The following is a 21185-nucleotide window of genomic DNA, read 5'->3' as shown; positions in this document are numbered from 1 at the left end:
GGGAACTGGGGAAAAACAGGGATTATCTGGAATGTGTGTGTTGTTACTCGCACTGGTCTTCCGGGTTCCTGGGGGTGTGCCCTGCATCCTGGTGGAGATGCAGTACCTTGTAGCTCCCTGATGACCTCAGGGGTGATAGACACACAGACCCTCTTATGGCACATGCCCTCTACACTGCCATTTTTTTTGCATACTGGGCCCTCTCTTCACACCCCTCCACACTGTGTCCTCCTATACTGCCCCCACCCACACTACCCAGTCATGTCGACATCCATCCCGCCCCCACCTTACCCAGTCTTTATTATGTGACATTTTTCTCATCCCATACGGTCTCATAATGACGTCCATAGTCATCACCTCCTTGCTTCCCATACTAAGTCCGCACCCATCCCCCGCCTCATACTGTGTCCACACCCATCCCCCCCTCAATCCTCATACTGTATCCGCACCAACGCCCTCTCCTCATACTGTGTACGCACCCATCCCCCTCACTTCTCATACTGTGTCTGCACACATCCTTCCCTCACTTCTCATACTGTGTCCGCACCCTTCCCCTCTCCCTTTTCATACTGTGTCCACACCCATTCCCCCTTACTTTTCCTACCGTGTCTGCATCCATCCCCCTCACTCCTCATACTGTGTCTGCACCCATCCTCCCCTCACTCCTCATACTGTGTCCGCACCTATCCTCCCCTCACTTTTTATACTGTGTCCCCTGTCCCCATACTGTGTGTGCGCTTATCACCCCCTTGCTCCCCATTCTGGGTTCTCAAATGGCCCTCGTTTGCTCTACATACATCTTCCCTCCCTGTCCCCTAATTACAATCAATCTTCGGTGTCTTCAGCACCATTGGAGCACTTTCCACCAGCTCTGTGCGTGCCTTTGGAGTGACACTGCGGACGTCACCGAGTCAGGGCTTGTGCTGGTCTAATAGATGCTAGTGCAGCTGATCCCTGGGAGTTTGCGCTGCAGATTCTGTGAGCTGCAGTCAGCTTGACAGCAGCTAAGAGAACGTCCGACTGCCATGCAGCTGCTAGGAGACACCGTGGACCCACGCATCAGGCTCCCCCCTAACAGTGGCGCTCGCCTGTCTCCTCTACATGGCAATGGTCCCCCCCTGGGGCCCGGTGACAAGAAAAATTAAAGAGGAGATGCCTGGGCTGCCAGCATGTCCATGTCCCCTGTATGCTTCTGATCACCAAGTACGCATCTCCACTCCCCAAGCCCCCCCACCCCCTCTGACCATTGACTCAATCTTCAGTCCAGCACATGACTAATTTGCATGCTCTGCCCATTTGCAGGCAAATTATTAATCTATAGTAGCCGAAGTGACACTCCCGGGTCCCTCTGCTGTAGCTGTGACTGGGGCCCAGTGCTTAATAAAGATAAGTAATTTCCCCAGGCTCAGCTGGGCCCCCCCCTCTTCACCGGGCCCCGTACACCAGTCATGGTTGTAATGCCCTGATGGTGGCCCTGTCAATAACACCTGTAGAAATATATTTACTTGGCAACGGCACATAACAGTTTCTCACAACTTTGAGCATCGACAAGAAAAAAAAAGGTCATGATGCCATTTTATGACACGCATGCTCGCAGTGTACACATATAGTTCATAGATGCTAACATTGCATTTGTGTATTTTTAATATTAAAACGATTTATGTCTATTCATCTTACTCAACATTTTTACATTTCACAAGTTATCTAGTACAGATCTGAAATTATTGAAAATTCCACTGGTGAATGGAATCAAACAACAAGCTTATTGTCAGACACCTCCCCGACAGCTCAACTGGATTACTCTGTGCTGCAATGCTTTACAGGAGATTATATTATGATTATTGCATAGTAGGTGGTGAAAAAAATCACTTATCAAAGAGAAAACCAGAAGAACAACCTCGGTCAATGAATAAAATGAGGATTAGATCTCAGAGCTTTTATAATTTGTAATGTTTGTCTATAAAGACTGTAAGTCAATATCAGTGTGTGTACATTGTATTAATAATACACATGGGGAACATGAGGCTTATAAGGAACATAACCAAAAACTTTAAAATCTTATACTGATAAATAGTAGTGATGAGCGAGCATGCTTGTCACTACTCGGTACTCGCACGAGTATCGCTGTACTCGGGCTGCTCGGCGGGGACCGAGTAATCTCGCGATACTCGTGCTGTACTCGTGGTCTTCATTTCTGCATGTTGGCGCTCTTTTGAGAGCCAGCCCTCATGCAGGGATTGGCTGGCAGACCACTGCAATGCCACAGCCCTGTTAGTTGTGGAATTGCAGTGATTGGCCGGCCTGCACAGCGTGACCGAGCCTTTATATCGGCCGGCGCGCTGTGCTCTGCTCACAGCTATCCAGACTGTCAGTGCAGGGAGAGTGTCGCTGATTCAGGGAAAGCTTTGCGGCCCTTTATAGCTTTTTCAGTTGCAGGGCTGCAAACAGTGTGACCAAAAGTCCTTCTCAGGACTATTCTAGTTGTATACAGGCAGGCAGGGTATAGCCAGGTCGGAGTACAGTAGCAGAGTCCTTCTCAGGACTATTGTTGCTATATACAGGCAGGGTATAGCCAGGTCTGAATACAGGCTAGTGACCAAAAGAGTCCTTGTCAGGACTATTGTACCAGTATACAGGCAGGCAGGCAGGCAGGGTAGTGGTGACCGTATACCAGCCTTCATCATATCTGGGGCTGGTGTACACAGTGTAAAACAGTCCAGATAGTGTCTGACTTGTCTGTAATTGTCGCTCCCCAAAAAAACCTGTTAGGTTCTTATTGCGTCCGTGCTTGGTTTTTAAAACCGCACGTGTGTGCCTGTTGGTGGCAGCGTACAGGTGCACTTGTGTGCAATTTCCAGAAACTTTGATATAACGCACAAGTAGTGAATATACACGTCAGCAGTGCACAGCATTGCAAAATGCGCAAGGGCATTGGCAAGGAACAAGGAAGTGGACGTGATGGTGGTGCAGGCAGAGGCCGAGGTCGTGGGCAAGCTCTAATTTCGCCACAACAAAGGGCCACATCTAGTCGCTCGCACGTCCTGTCCCAAATTCTTGGGGACCGCAGCAGTACACCGCTCTTGAACCAAGACCAGTGTCAACAGGTTGTTAGTTGGATAGCAGATAATGCTTCCAGTCAGATTGGCACCACCACAAACACTCTGTCTTCCACACGGTCAAGTGTCAGTAGCCGTGATACTGCACCGCACATTTCTGAACCTGATCCTCCTTCCTACCACCAGGCTGAGTACACGTCCTCCTCGGACATTAATGATCCCACACTTGGACACTCGGAAGAGCTGTTCACGTTTCCATTCACACATTCTGGCCTCTCGCCAGCTCATATTGAAGTGGGTCATGAGGAGATCGTCTGTACAGATAGCCAAATATTTGAGCAGCCACGTTCTCACGAAGTTGGCAACGTGTCCCAACAAGTGGTGGACGATGATGAGACACAATTGTCAGGAAGTCAGGAGGAGGAGCAGGGTGCGGAAGAGGAAGACGACGTGGTGGATGATCCAGTAACTGACCCAACCTGGCAGGAGGATATGCAGAGCGAGGACAGCAGTGCACAGGGGGAGGGAGGCGTAGCATCACAACAGGCAGTAAGAAGCAGGGTGGTGGCCCCAGGCAGAAGTCAGGCAACCGTTCCCCGGAACAACACGACGACACAAGGTGCCTGTACAAATGTTAGGTCTTCCCGAGTCTGGCAGTTTTTTAAGTTGGATCCAGATGATTCAAAAAAGGCCATTTGCAACACCTGCCGTGCCAGCATCAGCAGGGGTACCAAAACTAGCAGCCTGACCACCACCAGCATGATCAGGCACATGTCAGCCAAGCACCCGACTTTGTGGGAAGTACAACAGAGTCGAGGAGCAGTGCTTGCTGATGTCACTGCTACGTCTTCGCTGGTTGTGCATGCGAGCCAATCCTCTGTCCATGCTGCCTGCGAACAAGCCTCCTCCACTCCTGCACCTGCAGTTGCCTACGCAGAAAGAACACCATCATCAAGCACGTCCTTGTCCCAGCGCAGCGTTCAGTTATCCATTCAGCAAACCTTTGAACGCAGGCGCAAATACACTGCCAACACCCCACATGCCACAGTTCTAAATGCTAACATTTCGCGACTGCTTGCACTGGAAATGTTGCCTTTTAGGCTGGTGGAGACAGAAGCATTCCGTGACCTGATGGCGGCAGCTGTCCCACGTTACTCGGTCCCCAGCCGCCACTATTTCTTCCGGTGTGCCGTCCCCGCGTTGCATAACCACGTGTCACAAAACATCACACGTGCCCTGAACAACGCTGTTTCACCCAAGGTCCACCTAACCACAGACACTTGGACAAGTGCTTGTGGGCAAGGCCGCTACATCTCGTTGACGGCACACTGGGTTAATATTGTGGAAGCTGGGACCCAGTCTGAGCGAGGGACGGAACACGTCCTTCCCACACCAAGGTTTGCAGGCCCTACCTCAGTCAGTGTTTCACCCACACTCTACAGCTCCGGAATGTCATGCTCTTCAGCCTCCTCCTCCTCCTGCGCATCCTCATCCACTGTGCCCTCCACACCAGTCACAAGCTGGAAGCACTGCAGCACTGCCTCGGCGAAGCGGCAACAGGCTGTGCTGAAGCTAATCTGCATAGGTGACAAACCCCACAATGCAGAAGAGCTGTGGACAGCTCTGAAACAGCAGGCAGATCACTGGCTCACACCTCTGAACCTAAAGCCAGGAAAGGTCGTGTGTGACAATGGCCGGAACCTGGTGGCGGCTTTGAGGCGAGGCCAGCTGACACATGTTCCATGCGTGGCCCATGTGCTCAACCTCGTGGTTCAGCGGTTTCTAAAGTCATACTCAGAGCTGTCTGATCTGCTGTCTGGCCTTGCCGGCATTCAGCGCCGTTTGCATCTTCCGGCTCACAGACTGGTGTGTGATGTCCCCACGCGTTGGAATTCAACTCTGCACATGTTGGTCAGGATATGTGAGCAGAAGAGGGCAGTTGTTGAGTACCTGCATCACCTAAGCCGTCGGGAAATGGGTCAAACTCCACACATAACACCTGAGGAGTGGAGATGGATGTCAGACCTATGTACCATCCTCCAAAACTTTGAGGACTCCACCAAGATGGTGAGTGGTGATGACGCCATTATTAGCGTCACCATACCGCTACTCTGCCTTCTAAAACGGTCTCTGCTGAAAAACAAACATGATGCATTGCAGGCGGAGCGCGATGAGTTGCAGCAAGAAACAGTAGTGGGTGTGGGTGATAACACACAGCCCAGCCTCGTCTCATCACAACGTGCAGTGGAGGACTATGACGAGGAGGAGGTCAACCAAAATGCAGCAGTTCCGGAAGGCCATACTCACGGAAGTAGGCAAAGCATTCCCCTCACAAAACGCTAGCGGCATAGGTCAGGAATCAGTGGACAACCGAGGCGTACAGCCGAGAGAGGCACAAGTCCAATCCGCCAGAGGTAGGGGAACAGTCTTTAAGATGTGGGACAGTTTTCTCAGCCCCTCACGTACCACAGCCCCTGAGGTGCGGGGTAGTGCCACAAGAAATCCTAAGTTTGCCCAGATGCTGAAGGAGTACCTTGCAGATCGAACAACTGTACTCCGACATTCCTCTGTGCCTTACAATTATTGGGTATCCAAGCTGGACACGTGGCATGAATTGGCTCTCTACGCCTTGGAAGTCCTGGCCTGCCCTGCTGCTAGCGTTTTGTCAGAGCGTGTTTTTAGTGCCGCAGGTGGAATCATTACAGATAAACGCACCCGCCTGTCAACTGAAAATGCTGACAGGCTGACTCTGATCAAGATGAACAAGGGTTGGATTGGGACAGACTTCACCACACCACCAGCAAATGAGAGCGGAATTTAAAGTTTGCCATGTACCTCCACTCACCCATGGGTACACACTTCTGGACTTTGGATAATCGCTGGACTGCTCCTCCTTCTCCTCATGCGCCACCATGATGATGACCGTTACAAATTGCAATACTTAGGCCTTTGTTTCAGGTATACCCCCAGTGGTAAATTTTTTCGCCCATTCTTTGCAGAATGGACATTACAACGACAGGAGACCCGCTCCTTTGCAATGGGAACAATGTTTTGAGGCCCTCATGCACGTCTCTACCCAGGGACAACGTGGAGCCTCCCAATTTTTGGCTGCCCTGCCTAAGGGCTATACTATAATACACCCACTTCCTTAAAATGGACACTTAATGTTTTGAGGCCCTCATGCACGTCTCTATCCAGGGACAATGTGGAGCCTCCCAATTTTTGGCTGCCCTGGCAAAGGGCTATACTGAAATAGACCCACTTCCTTACAATGGGCACTTCAGGTTTACAGGCCCTCATGCACGTCTCTATCCAGGGACAATGTGGAGCCTCCCAATTTTTGGCTGCCCTGGCAAAGGGCTATACTGAAATAGACCCACTTCCTTACAATGGGCACTTCAGGTTTACAGGCCATCATGCACGTCTCTATCCAGGGACAATGTGGAGCCTCCCAATTTTTGGCTGCCCTGGCAAAGGGCTATACTGAAATAGACCCACTTCCTTACAATGGGCACTTCAGGTTTACAGGCCATCATGCACGTCTCTATCCAGGGACAATGTGGAGCCTCCCAATTTTTGGCTGCCCTGGCAAAGGGCTATACTGAAATAGACCCACTTCCTTACAATGGGCACTTCAGGTTTACAGGCCATCATGCACGTCTCTATCCAGGGACAATGTGGAGCCTCCCAATTTTTGGCTGCCCTGGCAAAGGGCTATACTGAAATAGACCCACTTCCTTACAATGGGCACTTCAGGTTTACAGGCCATCATGCACGTCTCTATCCAGGGACAATGTGGAGCCTCCCAATTTTTGGCTGCCCTGGCAAAGGGCTATACTGAAATAGACACACTTCCTTACAATGGGCACTTCAGGTTTACAGGCCATCATGCACGTCTCTATCCAGGGACAATGTGGAGCCTCCCAATTTTTGGCTGCCCTGGCAAAGGGCTATACTGAAATAGACCCACTTCCTTACAATGGGCACTTCAGGTTTACAGGCCATCATGCACGTCTCTATCCAGGGACAATGTGGAGCCTCCCAATTTTTGGCTGCCCTGGCAAAGGGCTATACTGAAATAGACCCACTTCCTTACAATGGGCACTTCAGGTTTACAGGCCCTCATGCACGTCTGTATGCAGGGGCATTGGTGAACCTCACAATTTTGGACTGCCCTGGCAAAGGAAAATACTACAAAGACTCACTTCCTCAAAATGGGCACATTAGACTCAAGAGGCCTTCATGTACGTCTCTTCTCAGGGACATCGGAGTGCCACACAATGTTTTCACGTAAAATCTTTCATGTATTAATCTCAAAAAGTAACATACACCAGCTCTATCTCACTATTGGGTATGTGCCCTTAACATTTCCGCCATGAAAAATCATTTTGGGGTCATTTTGGAAGGTTTTCTGGTGAGTCCGTAAAAATGGCGTAAAACGCGGACAAAATTGTTCACAGCTGTGACTTTTCAGTGATAAATGCTTCAAGGGGTCTTCCCCATGCTGTTGCCATGTCATTTGAGCACTCTTCTGAGACTTTTGTGCCATTTTTAGGGTTTCTCCATGCTGCCGGGGGGTCATTTCACAAAAATACTCGGGTCTCCCATAGGATAACATTGGGCTCGTTGCTCGGCCCGAGTACACGAGTATCTTGGGAGGCTCGGCCCGAGCTTCGAGCACCCGAGCTTTTTAGTACTCGCTCATCACTAATAAATAGTAGATACAAGATACAGTGAAGCATGCTTTCTATTTCAGTATGTAGATAGCATGTGTTCTTTATTATTAACATCAATATGTAATGCATTTTATATAAGTAAAGGGGTCTACCAGGAATTAACATTGACGGCCTATGCATTGCACAGGTCAGCTACTGCCAGTGTGGAAATGAATGCATCATCATATTCACTATAATCACCTTAGCTTCTGAATCCTGAAAATACACTATAAATGGATTTATATATACGTGGACAAGGCAGAAACTAGGGTATATGGTCTTTAAAAATGAATTAGATCAATACTCTTTAAAATAAATCAGCCCTTTTGTTTCCAATTTTATAGAATTCCCCACATGATCAATAGTCTCTGAGGACACTAATTAAGTGTTTTTCTTAAGCACAGTCACATACTAGAATGAAAGGGTCAGCGAGATACCCAAGACGGTTATCGCCCTGGATATTGGAGAATTAAAGCAGAAGGGGAGGCAGAGGGTAGTCAGTATTAAAATCTAACATCCCTCTATCTATAGCATCTTCTCTCAAGACTGCAGCAGCATCTTTTAGGACCCATGGGTGCACTGGTGCCAGCTAAACAAAAAATGAAAAGGAACAGTAATGAGTTATTAATGATAAATGAAGGCACTTACCAACTTACCCGAGCGTATGAGGGAGACTGTTGTAGAAAACCTACTGCCAGTAAAGGTCATTTATCAGACATCACATCATGCACAAAGTTTAGTGACTTACTATTAAAACTTGAAGAGAGTCTGGAATTGGAAAAAAAAAATGCTCTATTGGTATTATTTTTATTTTTTCTTAAATAATGCTTGTGCCATGTCTGGTATTGCTCATTTGGGTAAATGTGGCTGAACTGTACTACCAGACACAATCTAGGCTTTTGCCTGATAAGATATTAGACCACTTTCCCTGTCCTTAGAAGCCCTTCAAAATGTATTACTTATTTTCTCCACAGCAAGGCCACTGATGTGCACTGTGCATTGTAATATTCAGTGGTGGACAGAGACAAAAGAGGGTCCCTGTTCAAGAACAATATATGATGGAACCTTTTCAGTCCGACAGCTCATCATAATGCACAATTCCACCTGCTTTGGAGGAAGAAGTTGGCCTCTTTACTCCATGGACACCTGTGCGTCTACAAAGGTCATCATAATACACACTTCCCCCTAGTTTAGAGGAAAAAGTTGGCTTCCTTGCTCCATGGGCACCTGAGCATCTGCACAGGTCATCATAATTGACAATTCCACCTGCTTTGGAGGAAGAAGTTGGCCTACTTACTCCATGGTCACCTGTGAGTCTGCACAGATCATCATAATGCACAATTCCGCCTGCTTTGAAGGAAGAAGCAGGCCTCCTTTCTCTATGGGCAGCTGAGCGTCTACACAGGCCATTATAATACACAATTCCACCTGCTTTGGAGGAGAAGCTGGCCTCCTTACTCCATGGGCAGCTGTGTGTCAGCACAGGTCATCATAATGCACAATTCCCCCTACTTTGGAGGAGAAATTGACCTCCTTGCTCCATGCGCAGCTGTGCGTCTGGACAGGTCATCATAATGCACAATTCCACCGACTTTGGAGGAAAAGTTGACCTCCTAACTCAATGGACAGCTATGTGTCTGCATAGGTGGCACCAATAGTATGTTTCTCCATAGTAATATTCTTGGATATGGTGTTCACCAGGAGAGACTTGTAGTTATTATACTTACTCTTTTCTCTATACAAAGTAACCACAGTTTATGTGTTTTTCCCATTGAAGTGTACATCAGAGTGCATGCTTCTGAAAGCAGTGGCAGCTACTGTCTGCTAAGATCTCTCAGATAATCAAGTCCTCTGGGTATTGCAAAATAATCTTTTCTTTGTCTTATGATGTTTATTTATGAATTCCAAAATGTCATTGGGATATCCAATATGATATTGTTTTCTCGCTTGCATTGTAGGTATTTTTTTCCTTCTTTATTTTGAGGAGGTAAACTTGTCAACATAACATAATATGTGATCTATGTATTAGATATAGATAATGTGAGCAAGGATGGTTGACCTTAGGGAGATCAACATCCACCACTGCGGAGACACCATCACGTGTTTCTCAACGCAGCGATTCTAGAGCAATGCCCCCTGGGAAATATTCAAAGCAAGAAGGCCTGCGGAGACACCATCACATGTTTCTCAACGCTGGCAGGAAACTAGCCAGGTCTTTCACCGGGAAGGAACAACCACGGGAAGAGCAGTCTCCAGTCAAGAAGACCACCTATGCCAAACATGGTATCCATCCACAGACAGCCGTTTCGGGGTATTTGCCCCTCATCAGTGTGGAGTAGGAATCTGGCTAGTGGGAGCATTGCCTAGTAAAAGACTATGTGGCAAGGATGGTTGACCTTAGGGAGATCAACATCCACCACTGCGGAGACACCATCACGTGTTTCTCAACGCAGCGATTCTAGAGCAATGCCCCCTGGGAAATATTCAAAGCAAGAAGGCCTGCGGAGACACCATCACATGTTTCTCAACGCTGGCAGGAAACTAGCCAGGTCATGATTTTGCACGCTACGCTACTCTGAAGGCCGCTTTACATGCTACAACATCGCTCAAGCGATATCGTGGGGTCACGGAATTTGTGACGCACATCCGGCCGCTTTAGCGATGTCGTTGCATGTGACACCTATGAGTGATTTTGCATCGTCACAAAAACGTGCAAAATCACTAATCGGTGACATGCCCCCCTATTCCCAATTATCATTGCTGCGTGTACGATGTAGTTCGTCGTTCCTGCGGCACCACACATCACTATGTGTGACACCGTAGGAACGAGGAACCTCACCTTACCTGCGGCCGCCACCAATGAGGAAGGAAGGAGGTGGGCGGGATGTTACGTCCCGCTCATCTCCGCCCCTCCGCTTTGATTGGACGGCCGCTTAGTGACGTCGCTGTGACGCTGAACAAACCGCCCCCTTAGAAAGTAGACGGTACGCCGGTCACAGCGACGTCACTAGGCAGGTAAGTAGTGTGACGGGTCTCAGCGATGTTGTGTGCCACGGGCAGCGATTTGCCCATGTCGCACAACCGATGGGGGCGGGAACGCACGCTAGCGATACCGGTAACAATATCGCAGCGTGTAAAGCGACCTTAATGCTCTGCATACATTGAGTAAATATTGTATAATTGTTTTTCACATATATAGAAAAACAGTTTTAAATTAAAGGAGCCATGTAAGTGTGCAATGTGTGGTTTTCTGCTAGTCTAGAACTGTTTAACCAAAAACAAAGAAAAAACATAGGACCCATATTAAAGCATACTGCCACTCAAAAATGTAATAAAACCAAAGAAAACACTGAGCTTTAAATGCAGTTACAAAAGTGTGTATGATGTGTGTATGAAAAGATAAGAAAATGACTGATAGAAACTGATTGTGAAAAGCAAAAAAGCCATTTTATTATCAATAGTCATAGAAAAAGATCCATACAGAAAACACACATAATAAGAAACGATGGTAAAAATGGACAGATCAGGGTAAAGAAGAGGAAAAGAGGTAGTGGAAAAATGACCCTGCATATAGATGGACAAAGTAATGTGGGCATGGGCTAAAAGGTGAAGGTTTGATTACACCTATGTGCACATATATCCAGCAAAAAGTTTATGGCATAGAAAAAGCCCACACTGCTGTCACCAATGCACAAATTGCAGTAAACTGGTGAAGTGTAAATGAGCAGGAGTAAGCTAGGATATAAAGTGCAGAAAATGTCACCATCACTTACCCATCGTGTCGCACCGGGAAAAACTGTACATCCACCGGATAGTGCATGCCCACCCCTACATGTTTCGTGCCATTGCTGGCACTTCCTCAGGGGGTGTGGTTAGTGTCAGGAAATGATTCCCCATTTAACAGCCAGAAACAGCTGCAATTCATCACATACTAATGGTTGGGCCGTGGCCGGGAGCCATAGTGATATCACATGGCATTCTGACACTGTATAGAACTGTGCTATAAAGGGGTTATCCCACTAAATACATGTATCACCTATTGATCACTGAGGGTCCCACTCCCACTCCTGGAAGACCCCACCAATTATATTTTTTTACGTACTATACAGTTGTGTCGTTTTTCAGGTCACTCTTCTTTGGGTTATAGATGTCATATTATTTCTTCCAATTTTTGATACATGACCTCTTTTGTCTTCTTGCGCAATCTTCACTATGCTTAGGGAGCGGAGTAGCACTCAGACGTCACAACATGACATCAAGGTGCACTCCATCACATCATGGTGTGTTTTAATGTGACAATGCACATTGCCTAAGGTACCGATTAGGCCTTGGTGCGATGCCTATCATGACATCTAAGACTACTTGGATCAAGATGCCTGGGACCACGTGAAGTGCGAGGAAGAAGATGCAAAAGGAGCTGCGAAGCAATTCAGCACTATGGCGTGTACCTCATTATTAATTTGCTGAATTTGTGCAGAGCGAATTGCAAAAAATTGAATTTTGGATAATTCAATTTTTTGGTAAAATTTTAGACAAATTTTTTTCAAACACATTCGCTCATCTCAATGAAACAACTTTTAAAATGAATAATAGGTCTCATGTATAAAACAACTGACTGGGCAATCATTGTCAGATATGTTTCATCTAAAAATATAGGCATCTAAAATATAAACACTTCCACATGTGATGCATATTTTACCTGGCGAAAAGTGATGGATCACCTTTTCAAACCTGCTCTTGAACAATGAATATTGGATTCTCATTTTTTTCTATGACCTTAATTGAATAATTCTGCAAATAACTTATTTTAATATGTATAAATAAAATAATATTTAATAATTCTTGTATCATTTTTTTTATTTTAAAATGATACAATCTCAGCCCTGTAAGGCCATGTGTGCACGTGTGCGTTGTGCGTCCCCAGCAAAGTCTATGTAACTTGTGCAAATTCCATGTGCACGTTGCGTTTTAGAACGCAGCGATTTGCATGCTGAAATTTGTGGCTGAATTGTTGCTTTCTAAAAAGCAACATGTCACTTCTTTTGTGCATTTTGGTTGCTTTTCCCTCTCTGTCTGTGGCAGAGCAAGCATCCAGAATGCATTAATTCTGCATCCGTTCCACATTCAAAATTCTTCCAAAACGCAGCTTTATGAAATGCACATGCAGTGACAAAACGCTGCAGAATATTTGCCACGGCAGAACGAAGACGTACGCACATACCCAAACTGTCCATGGTTCACAACCAATAATGACAAATTCAAGAGGAGAAAGGGAATATCACATACTTCATAGGGTCTTAGAAGGCCTAAGTAACAGACTTTCCAATCAATATTTTTTTAATCTTGGTGCTGTTCTATGTGAGGAGTATTTAACTAATCTACTTACTATTACCGTAGTTACCTGGAAAAATTAACCTGTGTACATTTAAAAGCATAAATCCAATTGTTTAACATAACTCTTCCAGAAAACTATTATAGAAATCCAGTTTTTTATTTTATCGATATAATCCATTTTATCACAATGAGCATTTTTTCTGTTTGTTTCCATATGAATCGGGCAGAAGAAAAAAAATTAAATGCCCCAATGAAGTATTTTCTCAGGAAATATTGGATTTTGAATATTCCGGTATACACGCATCTCATGAGGCATTAAATACATTTTATTAATTAGAATTGTTTCCGAGCCTATCCTTAGAATAGGCTGCCTATATTAAATCAGTGGGAGTCCGATTTCTGGCAGGAGAGCTGACAGGAGGGGCCACCTTAATTTGGCAGTGGCTGTGTTGCACCAAACTTCAGCGCAGCCCATTCACGTGAAAACAATAGAGCTACAATCCCAGGTAGTGGCACAGCTGCTACCAAATGTAAGGTGCCATTCCTGATGAAAAATAAATGGAATGCAAAGTACCAGTACCTTCAGCCCATAAGTAGTTGGTTTTGGAGGACTTTCTTTTTGATATATGTAATGTAATTGGATCTTCAGTAACTAAAGTAGTGCTTGAACAATTGTAAACCCTTCGGGATTTCTCATGCTTCTACTTAAATGTTACCTAAAGCTACATCATATTTTCACACAAGTCCTGAAAGTAGATAAAGAACCAAATCAAACAAATGAGTCAAAAGTATTAACCTTTATCATTTTTTTATTGAGGAAAATTATTCAAAATAACATATCTGGGAGGGGCAAAAGTATGAACCGTTAGGATTAGTAGATAATGTGAAGGTTTGTGGAAATGTATTGTGACACAATCAAAGGAGATTCAGGAGAACCTCAAAAGAGGAGTTATTAACCCCTTAAGCCCCCGGGCGTTTTGCGTTTTTCCGGGGTTTTTTTTCATCTCTTTCATCTGAGAGCCGTAACTTTTTTATTTTTCTGTCAATCTTGCCATATAAGGGCTTGTGTTTTGCGGAACGAGTTGTAGTTTTAAATTAAACCATAAGTTTTACCATATAGTATACTGGAAAACCGCAAAAAAATTTCAAGTGTGGAAAAACTGCAAAAAAAGTGTGATGGCACAATAGTTTTTGGGATATTTTATTCACCATGTTCACTATATGGTAAAACTGATGTGTTACTGTGATGCCTGAGGTCAGAGCAAGTTTGGAGACACCTTTTTTCTCAGTGGTTAAAAAAAATTCACAAGTTCGTCCAAAAAAAGTGGCGCACGGGTTGCGCCAATTTTCCGAAACTCGTAGCGTTCTCATTTTTTGGTATCTATGTCTCATTGATGACTCATTTTTTGCGTCTCAAGTTGATGTTTTTAACTGTACCATTTTGGCGCAGATGCAATGTTTTGATCGTCTGTTATTGCATTTTGCACAAAACCTGCGGCGACCAAAAAACTTAATTTTGGCATTTGGAATTTTTTTGACGCTACACCGTTTACCGATCAGATTAATTGATTTTATATTTTGATAGATCGGGCATTTCTGAATGGGGCAATACCAAATATGTTTATATTTTTTTATTTTTTTAACTTTCTTTTTTATTTTACTATGTCCCTTAGAGGGTTCTAGGGATCAGCTGTCTGATCGCTCTTCCATATCTCCAGATCACAGCTACAGAGCTATCTGCAGATATGCTGCTTTACTTTCAATGCCGACACTATTCCAGCATTGAGAGAAAGTGACTCCTGTTATGAGAGAAAGTGACTCCTGTTAGCTACAGGTGTCATCACATGACCCTGTGCTACCATGGCAACTATCGGAAGTCACATGATCACGTCACGTGACTTCCGATGGGGGTGGGGTAAGTCATCATAATGGCTGCGCGCATATACAGCTCGCTGCCAGATTTTGGCAGCGAGATGTAAGGGGTTAATAGTCGCTCGTGGAACGCGATTCCACTGGCAACTAGAAGGCACATATGTCAGCAGTTGACATCAGCTTATATGTGTGTGGATCGCCACCGCCTGCCCACAGCAGGAGGCGGGGATTAACCTCACACGATCCATGACGTACCCAGTACTTCATGGGTCGCTAAGGGGTTAATGTTCATCAGATTGGAAAAGGTTACAAAACCATCTGCAAAGAGTTTGGACTCCACTGTCAGATTGTGTAAAAAGGAAGAAAATATAAGACCATTATTACCATCCCCAAGCCCTGAATTTGTCGACCAAAAAAGATCACTCAAAGAGGAAGACGTATATTAGTCCAGGAGGTCACAAAGGAAAGTGAAGCAGCTTCTAAAGAACTTAAGGCCTTTATCACATTAGCCAACGTTAAGGTTCATGAGTCCACCATGAGGAGGACACTGAACAGGTGTGTGCTAGAGATGAGCGAATACCGTAATATTCGTATTCGCTATACTCATAACGAATACTTTGTAATATTCGTGTGTTCATTATGAATAGCGAGTACAATGCAAGTCATTGGGAAATGCAAGTGATTTTCTGCTGGACCCAACAAAGAGGTCTGGGGGCCTGAGGAAAAGGCTGAAATGGATGGGAAAGTGATGAAACTGAATGGAGAGGGCCTGCATGCATTTCTGATTCACATATCGTTTCTTGGATCCCCTGAAGCCACACAGAAGAACCTCCGTGTTGCTTCAGTCTATCAGTGCCCCTGCAGCCTATGTCACACTGCGCTGGCCAGCGCTGTAGCTGCTCTCACAGCAGTGTGCGAGCAGCTGCGGGGATGACGAGCGCCGACATCAGGAGGATAGCTCAGATCATTACCTGCTGTGATGATCTCCGCTGAATGGTCATCCCTGACTTCCATGATGCCATATTCTCACATGAAGTCTCGCGGCAGGCCCGATACTATGACTAGCGGTGATATCACGGACTCACGGGATGCTTCACGTGAGAACACGACGGCAATGGAACTCAGTGACGAGCGCTGACGTCTCAAGTTCAGCGGAGTTCATCACCGCAGGTAATAAACTCAGCTAATCTCATGACGTCGGCACTCATCATGTCCTGCAGTGACCTGACCTGATCTAATGATCTTAGCTAAGGTCAGTGCGCTGGTCTACCAGCCAATGGAGTACATTCTGTTTTCATTGACTGGGACAGTGAGTATGGATTGTCGTAAGACCCCCTTATTGGATTATGCTGGACCCAGATTTGTTTTTTCTTTTCAATAAATTGGTGAAAGAGGAAATGTGTTGGGAGTGTTTTTTCAAATAAAAAATTTTTTGTTAGTGATGTCGGGTATCTGACAGATGCCGTGACATCACTAATGCCAGGCCCTGATGGCAGGTGACATTACACAGCTGGTATCAACCCCATATATTACCCAATTTGCTACCGAACCAGGGAAACAGGATGAGCTGGGGCGAAGCGCCAGGATTGGCACATCTAAAGGATGCTCCACTTCTGGGGCAGCTGGAGCTTGCTATTTTTAAGCTGGGGAGTGCCCAATAACCGTGGACCTCCTTAGTCTTAGACTATCAGACCACAGCTGTCCACTTTACCTTGGCTGGTGATCCAATTTGGGGGGAACCCACGTTTTTTGTTTTAAAATATTTATTTTATTTAATTTAAAATAACAGCATGGGGCACCCTCTGTCTTGGATTACCAACCAAGGTAGAGCTGCCAGCCACAGTTGCAGGCTGTCACTGTCTGCTTCACCTTAGCTGTGTACAAAAAATAGAGGGGACCCCACGTTGTTTTTTGGGTGAAAAAAATAATTTGTGGCTAAAAACAAGGCCAAACACCCTTTAGTGCCACATGAAAGGCACTAAAGGGTGCAAGACTACAAAACGCAAGGGAGTGGAATATTATATGTCTTTCTTATCTATCTATCTATCTATCTATCTATCTATCTACAGTGGAACCTTGCTTAACGAGAACAATCCGTTCTAGAACTGTGCTTGTTAACCAAGTTACTTGTTAAGAAAGCAAGATTTCCCATAGGAAATCATTGCAATGCAGACGATTTGTTCCACAATGTCCACGACGTCCACATCCTGGTCCCCTATTCTGTCATTCCACACATACACAAACAGGTGCAAACACACACAAACTCACACAAACACACACAAACACACACGCACGCACATATTATATGCTCACCTTACCTTCCGTTCCATCGCCGGTCTCCTGGGACTTGCTGCTCTCTGGTACGGGGCCGGGCTGTTTATCGCGTTACGATAACAACGAGGGAGGAACTTCCTGGCCAGAGTGCTGACGTCAAAGGCAGAGCCGCTTGTCTCTGATTGGCCAGCGCGCTGCTTTTCAAAAGCGGTTACAGAAAGTTCCTGCCTCGTCAATATGGATGCCAATACACAGCCTGGAGTGGAGTGCAGCGGCGAACTACATCACCCAGGAGGCCGGCGATGAAGCGAAAGGTACACATATTATGTTATATTATATGCTCACCTTACCTTTCTTTCCATCGCAGGCCTCCTGGGTCTTGTAGTTCGCCGTGAGGACGTCGCGATATACCCGGGAACTACAAGAACCATGAGACCGGTGGTGGAACGGAAGGTAAGGTGAGCATAATACTGTATGTGTGTGCGTGTGTGTTTGTGCATGTTCGTGCGTACATGTGTGTGTTTGTGTGGACTGCAAGGGCGGGTCAGTGCACGGTGGATGGACGGAACCGAAAGTGTGTGCGGTGAGGATTTCGCTCGTACAGCAAAGCTTTCTCGTAAAGCGGGTTACAAATTTACAGAAAGCTTTGCTTGTTAAGCGAAATTCACGTTAAGTGGGTTACTCGTTAAGTGAGGTACCACTGTATCTATATATCCAGCTATCTATCTTTCAAGCTCTTGAATATGGCCGGGGCCACCTGGGGCACTAGTGCGATCCTCACATGACACTCGGCTCATGCTGGCAGCACAGCGGGAGCCAAGTGCCATGCGAGTGTCACTGCTACTGAGGGCCGATCAGGCGATCGGACCTCAGCTGCGGTGGCCGGGCCGGCACTCAGGAGGGGTGGGCCGGCACTGCAGAGGTGAGGGAGGGATTTATCTCCCTCTCTCCTCCGTACCCGGCTATTGCCATTCTCACCCTGCACTCGCGGTACACCAGTGTACCGTGAGTGCAGTGCGATTTTTCTCTCATCCCATAGATTTGAATGGGTGCGAGAGAAAAAAGGAACGCATTACAGTCGCAGCATGCTGCGATTGTTTTCTCGGTCTGATTAGGGCTGAGAAAATAATCACTCGTGGGTGATGACACATAGGCTAATATTGGTCCGAGTGGAATGCGATGTTTTATCGCATTCCACTCGCACCGATTTTCATGCCGTGTGTTTTAGGCCTATATGTAACCCTCCTTCCTTTTTTTTGCGGTCCGCAAAATAACCACAAAAAACAAAAGGCACACGGATGTAAAAAGGACCATATATGGAACAGAACGGACGCGGTTGTCACACAGATGTGAATTGTTTACAAAAAATAGCCCTATGGACTAAGTCATGGTTGATGCAGGGATTTCCCATCGTAAACGCCTCCAATGACAAATAGTAGTTAGGCTATAGTAGGAGTACTATCCTGGTTTGTCTGCCACTGCACAATGTGCATAGTGTTTACAAAAATTAGCCCTATGGGCTGAGTCATGGTTGACACAGGAAGGAAACAGCTTTATATGAGAAGGGGTGGACGTTAACAACAGTAGTCAAAATCAACATTTTGGTTGAATTTAGTTTGGCTTGCTTTCATCTGGAGGGATTAAAAACTGTGGAGAAATCCAGTCCTTGTTGAATGTAATCAGAGTCTGTCTGTGTTTTCTGTGGAGAGGCGTGAGCGCCAATCATTGATGATTACCCTAATTCAGTTCTGCTGAACTGAAAACACACACTAGAAGCCAGGCAAGCCAGCTCCTCCAAGGCGTATAAAGAGAGGGCGGGCGAAGAGTTCAGCTTGGACACCCAAAAATTAAAGGGAACTGAAGCATCAGAAAGGTCGGCAGTATGGTCACTTAAGTACCCCTTGACCATGTTGTGCAACTTCTCCCTCCTTGTCATTGTTACATGTACAGATAGCCCTTGCTGATGTCCTGGTTTATTGAAAATGGCCCAGTTTGCGCACATTTTCCCCCCACTTCTGGTGGACCTGGTGTTGGTGTCTCTCCCCATTAATCCTTAGTGTTGAAAAGAGCCGTTAACTCTGCCGCTAGCATTGTCTGAGGGTGATGTTTTCAGCAACTGATCTACAACGACCCTCTTGAAGGATTGCATTGTGCAACCCTTTGGCGACTCCAAAAGGAGTTATTTAAAGAGCATCATAAAATTTCATCCTTTATTCATATAAATATTAAAAAAGAAAAAAAACAGTGGTTTTTCCTTCAAATAATACTAACAACTCACAAAGCCACCACGGTGAACAGTCTATTAACTTGGGTCAGTTCAGTATTGACTGCCCAGCATATTAAGTATAGACCAATGACAGTCACTATAATGGCCACTAGATGTCATGTTTTTTTTATATGACATCTAGTGGCCATTATAGTGACTGTCTTTGGTCTATACTTGATATGCTGAGTAGTCAATACTGAACTGACCCAACTTAGTAGACTGTTCACTGTGGTGGCTTTGTGAGTTGTTTGTATTATTTGAAGGAAAAACCATTGTTTTTTCTTTTTTAATATTCATATGAATAAAGAATGAAATTCTATGATGCGCTTTCAATTATTTGATACCTTGGTTTGCTGTTTCAATAAAGACTCCAAAAGGAGAGAAGGAAATTTCTCCTTGTACCGTGGGTCCAGAAAGGTGGCCAAACAGTATAGGCTGTTGCATAAAATGTGTATCATGCGGAGGGTCTTGCCACAGAAACTTACACATGAACTGTGCCATGTTGGCCAAGCTACAAACAGGTAAAAGGTTCTGTGTCCTCACCAGGAGGAGCAATACCCATCCTCTCCTCAAGCTGACTCGCCTCCTCCTCCTCCACCTCCTCTCCATCCCATCCATGCTGGACAGACATGAAGCTGGGGTTGAAAGTCCCCTGTGTAACATTGGGAGTCCCCTCAGAAGCCCAGAAAAACAAGTCTTCTTCCCCCTCATCCTCCTCATCATCACCCAATGTTGCCTCAGAATATTGGCAGGGTTGGGTAGTATCACCCATTGGGAAATCTGGCTCTATAGCTACATGCTGGGCACTCAAAGCTTCCTCTTTGAAATTATGCAGTGATTGTTTCAGCAGACCCAGCAGCAGGATGGTTAAGCTGATAATATCCTGATCACCACTCACGAGCTTGGTGCAGTACTCAAAGTTATCAAGAACCTCAGAAATGTTAGCGATCCACACCCATTCAACAGTTTTTATGTGTGGTTATTGACTCTCAGTTTGAGGAGCATGTTGAAGCTTGTATTTAGCTACTGCCCTCTGCTGCTCAGTAATCCTTGCCAACATATAGTATGTAGAGTTCCACCGTGTGGGCAAGTTGAACATTTGTTGATGACTTGGCAAATTCAAGCGCTTTTGCAGCACTGTAAGACCAGCAAAAGCGGTAGCAGAATGGGAAAAATGGGTGCTAATATGGCGCACCTTCTCAAGTAGGTACAGCAAGTCAGGGTATGTTTTCAGAAATTTCTGAACAACTAGGTTCAGCACATGAGCCACGTATGGAACGTGTACCAGCTTGGCGATCTTTAAAGCCGCCACCAGTTAACACCCATTATCGCAAGCGACCAGGCCGGGTTGAAGGCTCAGCGGAGAGAGCCACTGATCGGTCTACTCTTTTATACCTTGCCACAGCTCTGCTGTAGTGTATGGTTTGTGACCTAAACAGATCAGCTTCAGCAGATCGTGTTGCTGCTTTTCTGATGCGCTACTGCACAGCTCCCAGTGTGTCATTGATGGTTAGGATAATTCAGCAGAGGATGAAGAGAAGGAGAAGGGGAGACAGGAAGTGGCATATGATGACGCGGAAATGCTGGTAGAAGTTGGGTCCGCTATTCTTGGCGTGGGTAGGATGTGTGATGTTACAGTTTGCGACTTTATCCCAGCTCCACCAAATT

Source organism: Anomaloglossus baeobatrachus, chromosome 4 (assembly GCF_048569485.1).
Source record: "Anomaloglossus baeobatrachus isolate aAnoBae1 chromosome 4, aAnoBae1.hap1, whole genome shotgun sequence".
Taxonomy (NCBI): domain Eukaryota; kingdom Metazoa; phylum Chordata; class Amphibia; order Anura; family Aromobatidae; genus Anomaloglossus; species Anomaloglossus baeobatrachus.
This window is presented reverse-complemented; position numbering follows the sequence as displayed.